We start from the raw sequence: 15,367 nt of genomic DNA, 5'->3' as shown, positions 1-15,367 counted from the left end.
CAATAGAGGAACTAAGCTAGAATGCTATGGAATGAGAGAATGAAGACAAGAAAATGAAAGCTCTCCACAAAGCTCCAAAGAAACCTATTATAAAACCTGCAGCATAATAATATTCAAAAGGTGGATGGATCCTTTAACAAGGGGAGAGCTCTCTCTTTTAATGTTGTACGGATGGTAGAGATCAAGATCAAGATGATGGATGATCAATGGTAGAGTTTGAAAAGAGGAGTGATCCATGTGCACACACAAGTCTACCAATAAAATATAAGTTGACTTCCCATATAAGACAAAAGTCACAAAGCCTTTTTTTTTAATTTGAAATATAGAAAAAGGACTTTATGTGTGCACTTTAAGTGGGCTAGAAGAATGGGGTCTTTTATTTAATTAAAAGGGGACATGTTCTTTTAATCAAATAATGAACTTAGGATAGCATAGTCAAACTATAGGTTATAATCAAATTAATTGACTATTAGCAATTTGGTATGGATTAATGATTAATTAAATTATCTAAAATGTTGGGAAGGGGGCTAATAGTCTAGATGACCATTTTTAGGTGATTACATTTGCCCCTCTTTGACTAATGTGTGATCGATCTAGAAACACATCAAGTCAAAGAAAATAGAACACAAGTAGGCAGCAAATAGATATAGATATATGATTTTGAAGAACAAAATGTAAAAATAGATAGCAAATCCTGAATGTATAGCCTAATAGTAGAAGTACTAAAAACTAGGAAAAAGACAATGTCAAAATTCAAAAAGAATGCTAACACCTAGCAAAGTAGATAGATCGATACAAAATGAAAAGATCAAACATATGCTCCTAGGAAATAGATAGTTGTAACAAGGGATGATAGATTGTCTCTGCCCCCTCCAAATCGAAATCAAAATGAGGTAAGAGGATGCAAAAATGAGCTAGATATGAGAAAATTGTGATATAACAATGTCCAAGATGATAGATAGAAGATTAGAACCAAAGAGTGACTATTAAAGAACTACAAACTGCCTCAGTTTTCCAAAGTTGACCACGAACGATAAAGTTTAAAAATTAGGTCAAATAGAGTAGAAAAGTGATTTTAGACATGGAAAGGTGAACCAAAGTAGATATGAAGTGTAGAAGTGATGAAGACATGAAGAAATGAAGATGCCCCAACGATGATTTGGAGATTAGACCTTAAAAGGTTAGCTAACTACTCAAAAGAAGGTAGAATTTTAAAATGCAATTTTGACTATCAAGATGAACTTAGATTTCAATTTCAATCCCAAAAATGGATCCAAGACATCAAAATTAGCCAGTGGTGCAATTTTTGTTTAATTTTGAGGAGTTTAAAAATTAGGTCAAAATGAGGTTGGTAGGCTATAAAAGGGGTCCAAGTGTCATTTTCAAATTCATTTTGGGTAAAAGTACAAACCTGTGTCACCTTTTAGGCTGACTTATCAAAATGGCCAAATTTGAGTATTTCTATCTAAAATTCAATTTTGTTCAAACATATGATCTAAACAAGTTCATTCTAGATAAGTTATATATGGTCTCACACTTTTCCAATTGGAAGCGTCTATTAAATGCATGTTTTATACTAGTTTCTATCCAATTACTAAAGAAATACAATTATTTTAGAAAAGTGGTATTTCAATAACTCTTACTATTTTTTATGATTTTTTTTAATAACATATAAAAACCATTTTATAGGGCTTAGAGTCAAGAATATTCTCATATAGAATTTATAGTGTTTTAATTAGATATAACATATTGTAATTAAAAAAATTTACAAGCACATATTTCAACACTAAAAAACATATCAATTTTGAGAAAGAAAGAAATATTAAATCATATTGAAAAAATTAAAATTATATGATGTTCTAGGGGAGAGAGTCCTCTTTTAGAATGCATATTTTTTCTCTTGGTTAGAATAGATTTGTTTTGAAAAATGTGGTGGGAGATGAAAACTATCAATTTCAGGTGAGTTGAAATTTGAACCATTACAAAAGAGAAAATATAGGTCTAAAGCTTATTTTTATTTTTGATTGTTCTAGTTATATATGCTATCTAAAACATACTCTGATATCAAGGGAAAATAATTTTATTTCCATATAGTTTTGTGGTCGGAACTAGACCCCTATTTTTTGCATTTTTCAATAGCTAAAAATTATCTATAAAAACTAGGAAAATATATCAATTCTTATTCCAAATAATTATTAAAAATTATAATCTTAAATTTCATCCATTTTTACACATTTCATTAGTTTACTTTATTTTCAAATTTAAAATAATAATACCAATTTTATGTCATTAAAGGTGAACATTTATACTTTTGTTAGCCTTTTCCTTTACAAAAGGGTGATAGAGGTTTGTGCTTTTACCCTATTGTCTTTTGTGAATTTGGAAAGCTTAGAGTGATTTGGAGAGAGAAAATGCCATTAGCAGACATTCCAACCCATAGACACCATTTTGAGCATAGTTGGTTGCACAACCAACCAGCTGACTACGAGGCGCCTGTAAGTTTCCAACTTTTTACTGCTTGTTTGACCTTTTTTTGCATGCTTTGGAAGTAAAATATGGAATCTAGCATGATATTTTAAAAGTATCACACAGATACTTTAGAAAATATCACACAATACTTCGTATCAAAAAATGTATCGCATGGGTAGTCTAAATTATGTCATATGGGACATACCCATTTATCACACAAACCAGTAAAGAATATTGCACAACAAAAATTCATCATACCAGTACACCAAAAACTATCACACGATGTTGAATCGTCATTTTTTATCACTTGCATATAGTAGGAAATGTCATACAGATTGTTTTGAAGCATTTTTTACTGAATTTTTTGCATTTTGATCATTTTTTTGATATGTTACTGATGTTTGCATGTCTTGTGTTGCAAATAGTGTTTCCATCTTTTCTCATCAAAGCCCCCAAAGTGGTGGGGTTGCATGTTATGCAGTATCTAATGGATGGTGAGACTACCACCCTAGCTAGCATGGGTTTGAGATGGGTTACACAGATGCCCCATATATGAGTGAATCACATATTATTGACTACACTTGTTGAGCAGCTGCACAATGAGTATAACACCTTTCACTTGTCGATCAGAGAGGCCTCGATTACTTTAGAGGATGTGTTTCACATTTTTTGAGTACCTTGTCATGGTGATCCAGTGAGTTCTAAATTTGATTGTTGATTTTGCACTTTGAATATTTGTGATAGCCATGTGAGGCATGTTGATGCAAGGTTTGGTGATATGTCATAGGTGTACTATGATCAGACCCCGGTAGAGGGGCGAGCAGAGATGCAATAGATGTTCTAGGATGTTACCATCCTAGACCACCATCTGAGTTGGGAGCAACTTATTGATGAGTATGGCATTGATTACCCACTATCAAGTTTGTTATGTTCATAGGTTGCTTAGGCCTTGGTGACTAACAACAACTAGAAGGGCTTCCCACTAGGATGGGGCAAACTGGTGGTAGATCTTATTATGTGGCCTTGCAAGATGGCATGGGGTCTAGCTATTCTTGTAGACATGTATCATGAGCTGCATGAGATAGTGTACCATGATGGTCACTCTTGGGCATGTAGAGTAGTGTTAGCAAAAATCTGGGCATGGGAGCATATCATTGTTATCCAACCACGGGTGCAACCATGAGAGCAAAGCCAACCCTACATTTTTGGATACACAGGATTTGTCCCTCAGACTCATAGTGGGGATATCACTTATTATCAGTGGACTTTTGATGAGTTGACAAATTTTACATGGCGGCCCTATCAAGAGTGCCATAGATGGTCCGATGCCTGGGACCTAGAGTATATGGAATATAGTAGTAGTAGGCAGGCACTTAGAGATTGTGAAAAGATTTGTGATCAACTAGGTATGGCATCAGCTTGTAGAGTGACATGTGATCTCAGTGGAGACTACTACCTATGCTCATTTCCACTCAGATGAGGCACGAGGATGTCTGCCTATGCTAGACTATTAGACAATGATTCAAGAGATAGCAACCTTGGTGCATACTCCTTGGGATTATTGCCTAGATGTAGCTAATGCAAGGGTGGATCCATCCTATCTATACGAGATGCAAAGACATCCTTTTCTATGATTTTCAAAGCTAGATTCTCTACCCATAGCAAGGGGGCATGGAGGAGGTGGAGGCAGAGGTGGATGGCAGAGATGGATGGAGGTTGGGGATAGTTCTAGATCTGGGAGGAGACGGACATAGGCACAAGCCACTAGGGAGGTGGAGGAGGAGGAGGAGATGCCATTGAGGTGGTAGTGAGCAGTGTAGGTGGAGGTACAAGCAGAGTAGCTAGCTAGGGTGGGTGATGATCAAGATGGTAGGATCTAGGCTCTAGAGGTTGAGTTATAGGCATCACAAGTGACCATTGTTGTGCAAGATTAGCAGCTAGTGGATGCACGAGCAAAGGTGAATAGATGAGAGTGAGCCTTGAGAGATGATTTAGCAAAGGCTTGATAAGAGATGGAGTGGTAGATGGATAGAATAGTGTATTATCATGGGGTATATATTATTGTAGTCCCTACAGACTGTTGGGCACCTATGTACTCAAAGAGAGCTGGGAGATCAGAGGGTGTGGTGCAAGCACCAGAGAGGAGACAGGCTCCGCCACTAGGGCCATGACCAACCACAAAGGGTGTGAGTCAATCATAGGCCAATTTTGATAGTTTTGATTGTACCCCATATATTTCTGGGATGGATATCCAAATTTTGGATCCCACATTTGTATATGTACTATGACACATTTGATATATATGACATACTAATTTGATCAACAGATTTGTGTACTTGTCTCATTTTGATGGATGTTTCAGCATTTTAAGTTTTCATGTGATGTTTATATTTCTTGCTCATGTACGCATTGTGTTTATGCTTATAAGTATGATATAGACTTAGGTTTTTGAAACATGTGACACTTGGATAGATCAAATGTGATTTTTAGATTAACCCCTTATGATGACAGAATAGAAAATAGAGATGAAGAGAAAGATCAAGAAGGTGAAAAGACATGATAAAGAAGAAAGAAAAGAAATATATGAAATAATTTTTCCTATATGTCTACAAAAATGATGAACAAAGATCTCTCCCCATATGAAAAAGATGTAAGAATGAACCTATAATGCAAATTAATACGTAAAGTGGTTTACCAGCAAGAAATGCATAACATTTAGACTCTTATTTCATTATTGAGCATTTATTAGGGATATCATGAGATCATACAACCATCACTAGTATAACTATGAGGATATGAATATGATTGATATAATATAGGTATGTGGAAATCCAATCTAAGCATCAAAGACATGTAAGTCAAGATGACTACGCAATTGGATTCCCTAAGTTTAGTATAGCAAGATTACACCTGTATCAGGGCACAAGCGTTAGGATAACCCCCAAGTGTGGTCTTGTGAAAATAGTCAAGGATGATAAATTTGCAAGTCAAAAAGTGTCAAATAGGACAGCATGAATGCTCAAAAAAACACTTTAGACAAACAAAGTATACTCACAAGCAAAAATCAAGAAAACATGCCCCATGCCCCCAGTCTTCTAGTCAATGACATCCTCGAAAGACTATTAGGGAGGAACACATAGAAAATAAATCATCATAGATAGCACATAAAGTAGATAAATATTAGCATATCTCATTCATTTAAGTGTTTGAGAGAGAGAGAGAGAGAGTGTGTGTGTGTGTGTGTGTGTGTGTGTGTGTGTGTGTGTGTGTGTAAATCACTTGGCCATTTCTTCAAGGCTTGAATCTGATAGTGAGAAATATCATGACATCAAAGACTATAGGTAAACTATTTAAGAAGTGTTGAGAGATAATTGATGTCAAGTTGGGGGTGGGTAGTGTTGAGAAACACTATTTTGTGAGTTGCCAAAGAAACCCTAGTGCATAAGGAAACCTCAATAAGCTAAGCAGTTGTGCCCTTGAGACAAAGACAAGAAACAATTCCAAGCTAGGAAAATGTGTTGTGAAGTGAGTGACTAAGACTGATAGACATAGGTGCAAGGGTCTCAAGTAGCACCTATTTCCAAGTTTTCACCACTTGGCAAAATTTTTTAGGACTTTTTTTTTTTTTGCATTTTTTGAATTTTTGATTTTTTTTTTTATGATACATCAAAGCACCCATTGCTAGGTTTTCACTAAGATGCTCATTTTTTTGTTTGACATTTTATAATTCTTAGAATTTTTTTAGGATCATAAATATGTATAACATATTTGAGTAGTGAGCCTCTAAGCATAGAAATTTTTCAAATGTAGGACATTGATAGGCTCTGTGATTTCTTCCCCTTTAGGAGTAGATAGTTCATAAGCATTGTACCCAAATATTGTTGTGATAATGTATGGGCCTAACTAATTAGGTTCAAAATTTCCCTTCTGCTCTCTATGCTACTAATTTTTTGGATTCTCTCTAAGCACAAGTTAACCTACTTGAAACTCATGAGGGTGAACTTTATTGTTATAGTAAGTAGACATGCACTTCTGATAAGCTCTCATGTGATCAAAAGTAGCCTTACACCATTCATCAAGAGTTTCTAGTTCTTGTACTCACATAGCTCTATGGTCTTCATCAGTTATCAACCCATTTAAGGAGATGCAAAAGGAGGGGATCTCAACTTCTAATGGGAGGATGGCCTTAGAGTCATAGACTAGAGAAAAGGTGTGACCCCTATAGAAGCATGAATGGTAGTTATGTAGGCCCAAAGTGTCAGATTTATCTATAAGTGTCAATCTTTCCTAAACTTGTGAACTGTGCAGTGTAAGATTTTTAGCAATGTTTTGTTGGAAGCCTCAACTTAGTCATTCCCTTGAGGGTAGTAGATAGAAGACCAATGTTGTTTGATTCAAAATTTCTTGCACAATTGTTTGAGGTCTTTGTTCTTGAATTGTCCTTCATTATCAGTAACAATGGAGGAAGGAATACCATAGTGACAAATGATGTGGTTTAGGATAAACAAGGCAACATGTTTGCCTATAGCAACATATAGTGGTACAACTTCAACCCATTTGGTAAAATATTCACTTGTTGGGATGATGAATTTGTGACCACTAGATGAACTTGGATGAGTTTTTCCTACCAATTCAAAGGCCCATTGTTGAAATGGCCAATATGTCACAGAGGGAATCGGCTCATGTCCAAAAATGTACACTAAGAAAGTGGACGCCAAAAATGTACAATAAGAAAGTGTCATGCTCTCAAATATTTTATTCAAGGGATTCCATGAGTTTGGAATGCTTGGATGTTGGCTTAGAGATCCTTATCCATAGAGTGCAAGAGAGTATGATTTGATTAGGAGGGCTCTCAGCTGAGCCTTAGGAATGCTCTTCTTGCTAGTAAACCATGCAATGGGAGGTTTTCTTAGAGACGAGATGCAAGAGTGCAAATGTCTACAAAGGGTGCCTCAATGATGCAATGCAAATGGAGACTAAACTAGAATGAGTATGCAAAATGTAGCTATGCTAAGAATGGATGAGAGTGTTACCACCAACTTAGTTAAGCTATGTGAGATGAATCATTACAAAAGAGGAACTAAGCTAACATGAAACATGATATTAAGCTATAATTCTATGAAATGAGAGAATGAAGACAAGAAAATGGAAGTTCTCCACAAAGCTCCAATAAAACCTGTTAGAAAACCTACAAGATAACAATATTCAAAAGGTGGATGGATCCTTTGACAAGGAGAGAGCTCTCTCTTTTAAAGTCGTATGGATGGTAGATATCAAGGTCAAAATGATGGATGATCAATAGTGGATTTTGAAAAGAGGAGTGATCCATGTGCACACACAAGTCAACCATTAAAATATAAGTTGACTTTCCATATAAGACAAAAGTCACAAATCCTTTTCTTTTAATTTGAAAAATAGAAAAAGGACTTTGTGTGTGCACTTCAAGTGGGTTAGAAGAAGGGATTTTTATTTAATTAAAAGGGGACATGTTCTTTTAATTAAATAATGAACTTAGGATAGCATAGTCAAACTCTAGGTCATAATCAAATTAATTGATTATTATCAATTCGGTCTAGATAAATGATTAATTAAATTATCCAAAATGTTGGGAAGGGGGCTAATAGTCTAGATGACCATTTTTAGGTGATTACACTTTCGAGATCAAGTAGAAAAATGACATCATGAACTTCAACTCAAAAATGGATCAATATCCCTTAGAAGAGTACAACTCCCCTCGACCATACATCAATAATATTGGGATGGTGCAGAATCTTGTAGGGAAGCAGTTTGTACATGAAGATGAAATGGATGATTAGTGGATGAATGCAGTAGATGACTATGATATCTGCATAAGGGGTCATTATAGGATGACTCTATATCTAGCAAACAAGGCCCTCAAAATAAATATCACATTGAAGGCTATCGAGAAATACACAAGAAATGTCTTAGATCCATCATACAACAGGGACTAAATTTATGATAGGCCAATAATGAATGCAAAAATAGGAAAGGATGATAACTTTAACATCAATCACAGAGCTTGTTACATAGTCCAACTAACAAGTGAATGGATCAAGAAGCCTTTCAAACTTGATATATCTCCATAGGTTATTCCTCTATAGGCCATAACATGCCCAGTAAAGGGTAAATGTGCCAAAGTCATAGTGCCAACCTTTTTAGATCAATCTCCAGTAAGGCTATAGATAGTGCATTAGCATGAGTGGGAGGTTGAGTGCTTCAAAGTAGATAGGAGAGTAAGGAAGAAAAGAGCTCCAGCTAAGGGGAAGAAGGAAACAACTCTTGTACAAGCATATCAGGAAGAACAAGTACAACCTGAAGAAGAAGCAAAGCCCTAAGATGACCTAGCAAAGCAATCTCAAGGAACTAAGCAAGTTCCCCTTCAGCAAGATGAATAGCAAGCACTGGAATAGGCAAAAGAAGAGAAACAAGTGCTACTTGTAGCCACAGAGGAAGAAGCCTCACCTTCAACAGCCAAAAGAGGAAGATTTGAAACTTGGGTGGCCAGCATAAAAATGAGGAAGTTGAAGAAGAAAACTACTCTTATTCCTCGGGTTCCTTAGACCATCCCTGAAGTTAATGCAGAAGATGAAAAAGATAAATAGATGGATTATGTTCCCTTAAGTTAGATGGCTCACTTAGCTAGGGCTATGGAAGAGGAAAGAAGAAAAAGCTTGACCACAACTCCAACCATTACAAAAGAGCCTATTCAGGTTTCCACTTCTAAGGATGAGCAAAAACAATTGATCATAGACATGGAAGGTTAAGAGATAGATGTCTTTGACCTCTCTCATTTTGATTTCATTTTGGTGGTCACTAAGATGGTGGGGGAGAAGATACGAGATACTCCTACAGGTCAATCCCTAGGAGAGGACTAGAACCAATTACTACCTCTACCTCAAGGACCTTTGGACTTACCATCACTTTCATCTTAGGATTTGTCATTCCTAGATAAATGCTCAGCAATGCCACTTCCTCCCATTATAGACTCAAAAGAACAGGCAGTGGAGGAAGAAGAGCCCCAGCAATTGCAAGCCAGTGAAGTATCCGAGGAGGGGCAAATACATAAGGAACCTAAACAAACTCCTCATTGTACCAAGGCTGGGACCTTAGCCCAAATAGGTACAAAGACTAAAATTGGTGATCTCTCTCAACGAGAAAATACTTTAGAGAGGACTAATAAGGGAAAGGGACCTACAATGCAAACCCCCTCTTCAATCAAATATATGTCTCCAATGGGCACTATACCAGCTTGGCTTAAGAGGGAGGTCATGGTTTACTAAAAGAGGCAACTGAATGTAACTATTGAGGAGGAAATGGATGAGCTAGTAAAAGCCATTAAGAATCATGAGCTACCTTTGGGTGATGCATGACCACTGGCCTTCATTATGAAGAACCAAGATCAAGACTTGCTTACACACATAACCATCCCTCCTCCACATGTTGACATTAAGGATTTGATTCCTAAGGATTATAAAATCAAATAGGTCCTATTAGGAAGGCCCACGGTAGATACTTCCAAAGTATTGATCACTATTATTGTGGCATTAGAGAGAAAAGAGAAAAGAGAAGGATATTATAGAGGTGGATTCATTTTTGTGAGCATGTCAGAAATGACATGACAATTTTGAGGAAAAGGGTGCACAAATAATATAGGGCAATTTGATCCTATTGCACCATATTCAGTTGAGCGGAGATAAACTAGTGTCCATAGTGAACCAGGATTTTGGGTTCATGGAGGAGGTACACACCTAGGCAAAAGACCTTTTGGCTTTGACATCAATAAAAGGTCAAAGGTATCATACGCTCATGGAAGTATATACTGTAGAGGAGTTGGAAAATCTTAATGACTAGATAGAGAAAATATCTATCATGAATAAAATTATGTAGGAATTCCATGAGGATATATAGAGGTTGAGGGATCAAACTCAAGAGTAGATTTTGGAAGAAAAGAGGTATTACAATGTTGTCTACCTTGAAATTTTTGAACATGAGTTGAAAACCAAGCTTAATTAAATGCAATCAATAGTCCAACAATTTTGAATAACTTTTGAGGATGCTTCATCAAATGAAGATATCAGGCAAGCATTTAAGGCTAAAGAGGTATTGTTGGAACTAGACACTAAACTTGAGGATTTTGCATAAACTTGTATAGAGATTAGAAATTACCAGCAAATAGTGAAGAATAAGTATGAGCCTTTGGATTTTCTTGAGGTTTCCCAAGTAATAGAGATCATTGATAAATTCAAGGATAAGCATCTAGACATCACTTTTGGGTAAGGAAGGAAAAAACCCAGATGTTGAAAATTCAATTTTGATACTTGGAAAACTTTTGGATTTTTAGAACTTGTCATCAAGGTGTGCAGGTGCAATTTTCATAGAGGTGCACTGACAATTTTGAAGAAGCAATAGTGTGTTGAAAATTAACTACTAGTTCCTAATTTAGAGCATTCCATGCACCGAAAACACATTTTGATGGCAGTTCAACTCCCAAAAATGCCTAGAGAAGGTCAAGCTTCCATTTTTAGAGCTTCCAGTGACTCTAAGATCCTCTTGTAGCTTCCTTCTTCTTTTTCTCCTTCTTTTATTATTTTAAGTTATTTAAAGGCTCATGCACCCATTAATTTATATAAACAAGGGTGGAGACCTACTTAGCACCATTTAGAGAGTCAGTTTGTATATAATTAGATTTTTTTTATTAGCTTTTAGCATGAGTTGCATTTTAAGAACTCTCTCTCCTAGCACAAAGGGAGGATCCTTATAAATACATGGATGTAATATGTACTCTAGTATGTTATATTAATGCAATAATATATGCTATTGGTGCTCTCATTCTAAGTGTAGTTATTCTTATTGGAGTGTGTTATTTTTGTGAATGCATGTTCATGAATAATAATGGAGCCAATGGTTTTATTGTGTTATTATGATTGTGTGACCTTTTAGTTCTATTTTTTTTATTGTGTTAACGAATTCCACTAACATACTGAGTTGGAGAAAAGATCACCTATTGTTCCTACATAGCTTCTCTTTTTGTATTAGTGCACTTTCTATAGCCTTGTGATTCAATGAGAAGTGAAACATCTTTCCATTATTATTGAGTTCCCATCAATGATTACATCAGTGGAATTAAGGAAGCGCTACTCCTATTTTCATTAGTTTCCTACCCAATTTTTTTGATGATCTAACTCACAAACATGTTGCCACGGTTTATGTCCATTAGGAATTTCTTTTTTAAGTTATTTTCTTTAATCTCTTACCTTATCTTTGTTATTTTCTTTGCTAATACTTGGTTAGAATAGGGATTCATATAGTTGTATCAATAAATTACATTCATCATAAAATAGAAAATACCAAAAATATATCTCTTTTGTGGTTAGTTTTCAAAATAGTAGATCAAAAATCTCATCTGAAACTGGATGGAACTAGAAAAGGTATCCTCATGAACATACACAATTATCTTCAATTGAGTAGATTCTAGTAGGGTGCACGATTGCCTAGAACCTTCGAGTTGATCCTAGATTAGCTTTTCAAGAGAGGAGTTTGAAAGGATTCTTGTCGTTAAGTATCGTGCAAAATGATAGCACAACAGTTATTCAAGAGGAAGAAGCAATCAAAGAGGCTCAAATAGAGGAAGATGTATATATAGGAGCAACTCATATTTTGCAAGTATAAAGTGTTATACTTGTGGTCAATTGGGTCACCCTACCTATAGATGTCCTAACAACCCTACTTCTTCAAGTAGTGATAAAAGGGTTTCCTATGCTCAAGAAGACACCATGAGTTCTAAGGTATCTGAGGTAGATCATATTGAGTCAGAGAGAGGAAAGAACTTAATTTTTAATAGATTGTTGATCAGACAACTAATAAGGATGAACCCAAGCATAGGAGGGCCTTGTTCAGAATTAGGTGCAAGATTTTGGGCAAGATGTGTAAGGTGATTATGGATTCAGGCTCCACATACAACATCATATCAAAATAAGTAGTGGAGAAGCCAAAGTTAAAAAAATATACCTCATGTTAACCCATACTCGGTTACATGGTTGAACAAAGGATAGAGTGTGTTAGTGAATGAGAAAACTCTGGTTGAGTTTTCAATTGCAGGCTACAAGGACACATTACTTTGTGACATACTACCTATGGAAACATGTCATCTATTGTTTGGTAGCCCTTGGAAATATGAAAAAGGTGTTATGTTTGATGGGAAGAAGAATTTTATTTCTTTCAAGAAGGATGGAAGGACTTCCAAGATTCAATCCTTATTGGAGGAGGATGAATCATAGTCCAAGACTCCTGGTGTATTGTTGAGTAGTGGGAAGTGTGTGCATAAAAGTGTCACACTTCTATAAACCATTATTCTTGAGAGAACCCATGGAAGAGGGAATCTCAAGATCCAGCTTATAGCTCTCTATCTATGATGTGCAAAGGCTATGAGATGGTGGCTCTCAAATGAACCAAACTATGCAACCCTTGCACCATAGAATGAGAGATTCAAATAGTAGAGGCAAGAGTGCCAATATCCAAGAATCTAGAATAAAATGCGATGCAAATGCAAGCTATTCTAAATGAAATGAAAGCTAACAAAGAGAAATAAGCTAAAGCATAAATGAAACTAAGCTAAGAAGTATGCCATAATGTAAGTAGAATGAGAGCTAAGCTAAAATGCAAAAATGCAAGAATTCTCCAAGTCTCCAAAATTACCAAGAAAACCTATAGCATAACAATAGCATGAGAGACTAAGATTTTTTGAATGAGGAGAGAGCCCTCCCTTTTAAATAAAAATGGACGGTAGAGATTAAGAGGTAAAAGAGGAATATTCAAGGGAGGAGAATACATCTTGAGTGACCCATGTACACAAGCATCTCAACCAATCACAATTATTGGTTGACTTTTGAGAGGGTTTGAAATGTGCGGAGGAGAATTAAAGTTATTTTAAAAATAGAAGATTCCTCTCACATAGGAAATTGTGCATTCGTGTGTAAACAAAAATGCCTTTTCTTTTATTTCTAAAATAGGAATAATGATTTATGTGTGCACACTTAGGATAGGAGATGAGTGTGAAATTTTATTTAATTAAAAGGGGTACATGTCCTTTGAATTAAATATGAACTTTGGATAAAGTGGTCATACCATAGGTTATAATCGAATAAATAGATTTTTGAGGATTTGATCAAAAATAACCATTAGATAAATTAAGCAAAAATGCTAGAAATGAAGCTCATAGTCCAAATGACCATTTTTAGTTTATTATAGGAAGGAGTTCATCAAATATCTTAAGCATGAAGACAATAAGGGATATGTCATTCTTGTTAAGCCTAAGGATGAAGATAAAACTAAACAAGAGCCCTTACCCACTGAGATCCAAGAAATTCTTGAGAAATATAAGGACATAGTGAGTGATGGGACACCTAAAACTTTACCTCCAAGGAGAGTGATAGGTCAACAAATTAAGTTTGTTCCTGGTGCTTCATTTCCTAATAAGGCAACTTCTAAGATTACCCCATAATCATAAGAGAGAGGTAGCTAGGCAAGTGCAAGAACTCCTAGATCAGGGTCTGATCAAGAAGAGCATTAGTCCTTATGCAGTACCAATAGTTTTGGCATCCAAGAAAGGAGGAAAATGGAGGCTCTATATAGATTCAAAGGCCATCAACAGGATCACTATAAGGTATAGGTTTCTCATACCTAGGATTGAAGGCTTGATGGATTATCTTGAAGGAGCTCAATACTTCACCATGTTGGACCTCAAAAGTGGTTACCACTAGATAAGGATAAAGGAAAATGATGAGTGGAAGACAACTTTAAAACCTTATATGGATTGTATGAGTGGCTTGTGATGTCGTTTGGGCTCTCAAATGCTCCTAGAACATTCATGAGACTCATGAATAAAGTGGTAAAGGATTACACTAGAAGGTTTGTGGTGGTGTATCTTGATGATATACTCATCTTCAACAAGACAAGAGAAGAACATCTAGAGCATGTGGAGATGGTGCTAAGGAAGTTGCATGAGGAGAAGTTGGCAATCAATTTGGAAAAGTGTGAGTTTATGAAGCAAGAGCTTGTATACCTAGGATTTGTGGTATCCAAGGGATCTTTGAAGATGGATCAAGACAAGGTTGGAGTTATCCTCAACTGGCCACCACCTACTATAGCAAAAAAGGTAAGAATTTTACATGATTTAGCTCAATTTTAGAGGAAATTCATTAGGAATTTTAGTGATATTTTTGCACCATTATTAGATACCATAAAAGGTGGAGTAAAGAACAAGTTTAGGTGGACTCCTGAAGGAACAAGTAGCCACACAACCTATCCTTAAACTGCTTACTTTTGATAAGTTGTTTACCCTAGAGTGTGATGCAAGTGGGATGGTAGTAGGGGGGGTGTTGAGTCAAGAAGGTAGGCCAGTAGCCTTCTTTTGTGAGAAGCTAAATGAAGCTAAGAAGAAGTACTCTTCTTATGACCTAGAGTTGTATGTTTTGGTTCAGTCTCTTAGGAAATGGAGGCATTACCTTTATACCCAAGGATTTTGTGGTATTTAATGACAACCAAGCCCTTGGCTATATCAATACCCAAGAAAAGTTAAGCAATAGACATTTGAATTGGGTGGAATATCTTCAAGCATTCACATTCACCATCAAGCATAAGAAAGAGCAGATGAATAAGGTTGCAGATGCACTAAGTAGGAGGATGTTGACCATTCAATAAGCTCAACTCCATAGCATTGGTATAGAGAATTTCAAGGACCACTACAAGGATGATGAAGACTTTATTGAAGCTTACAACGTATGCTCTGAGTTTAAAAATCATTTTCGTAGCTCTTTTGTTGATTATACATTACAAAGAGGATTATTTTTCAAAGGGAATCAATTTTGTGTTCCTAAGG

The sequence above is a fragment of the Cupressus sempervirens genome, chromosome 2 (genome assembly GCF_028749045.1).
Source record: "Cupressus sempervirens isolate cs-2001-9-10 chromosome 2, ASM2874904v1, whole genome shotgun sequence".
In the NCBI taxonomy this organism is placed as follows: domain Eukaryota; kingdom Viridiplantae; phylum Streptophyta; class Pinopsida; order Cupressales; family Cupressaceae; genus Cupressus; species Cupressus sempervirens.
This window is presented reverse-complemented; position numbering follows the sequence as displayed.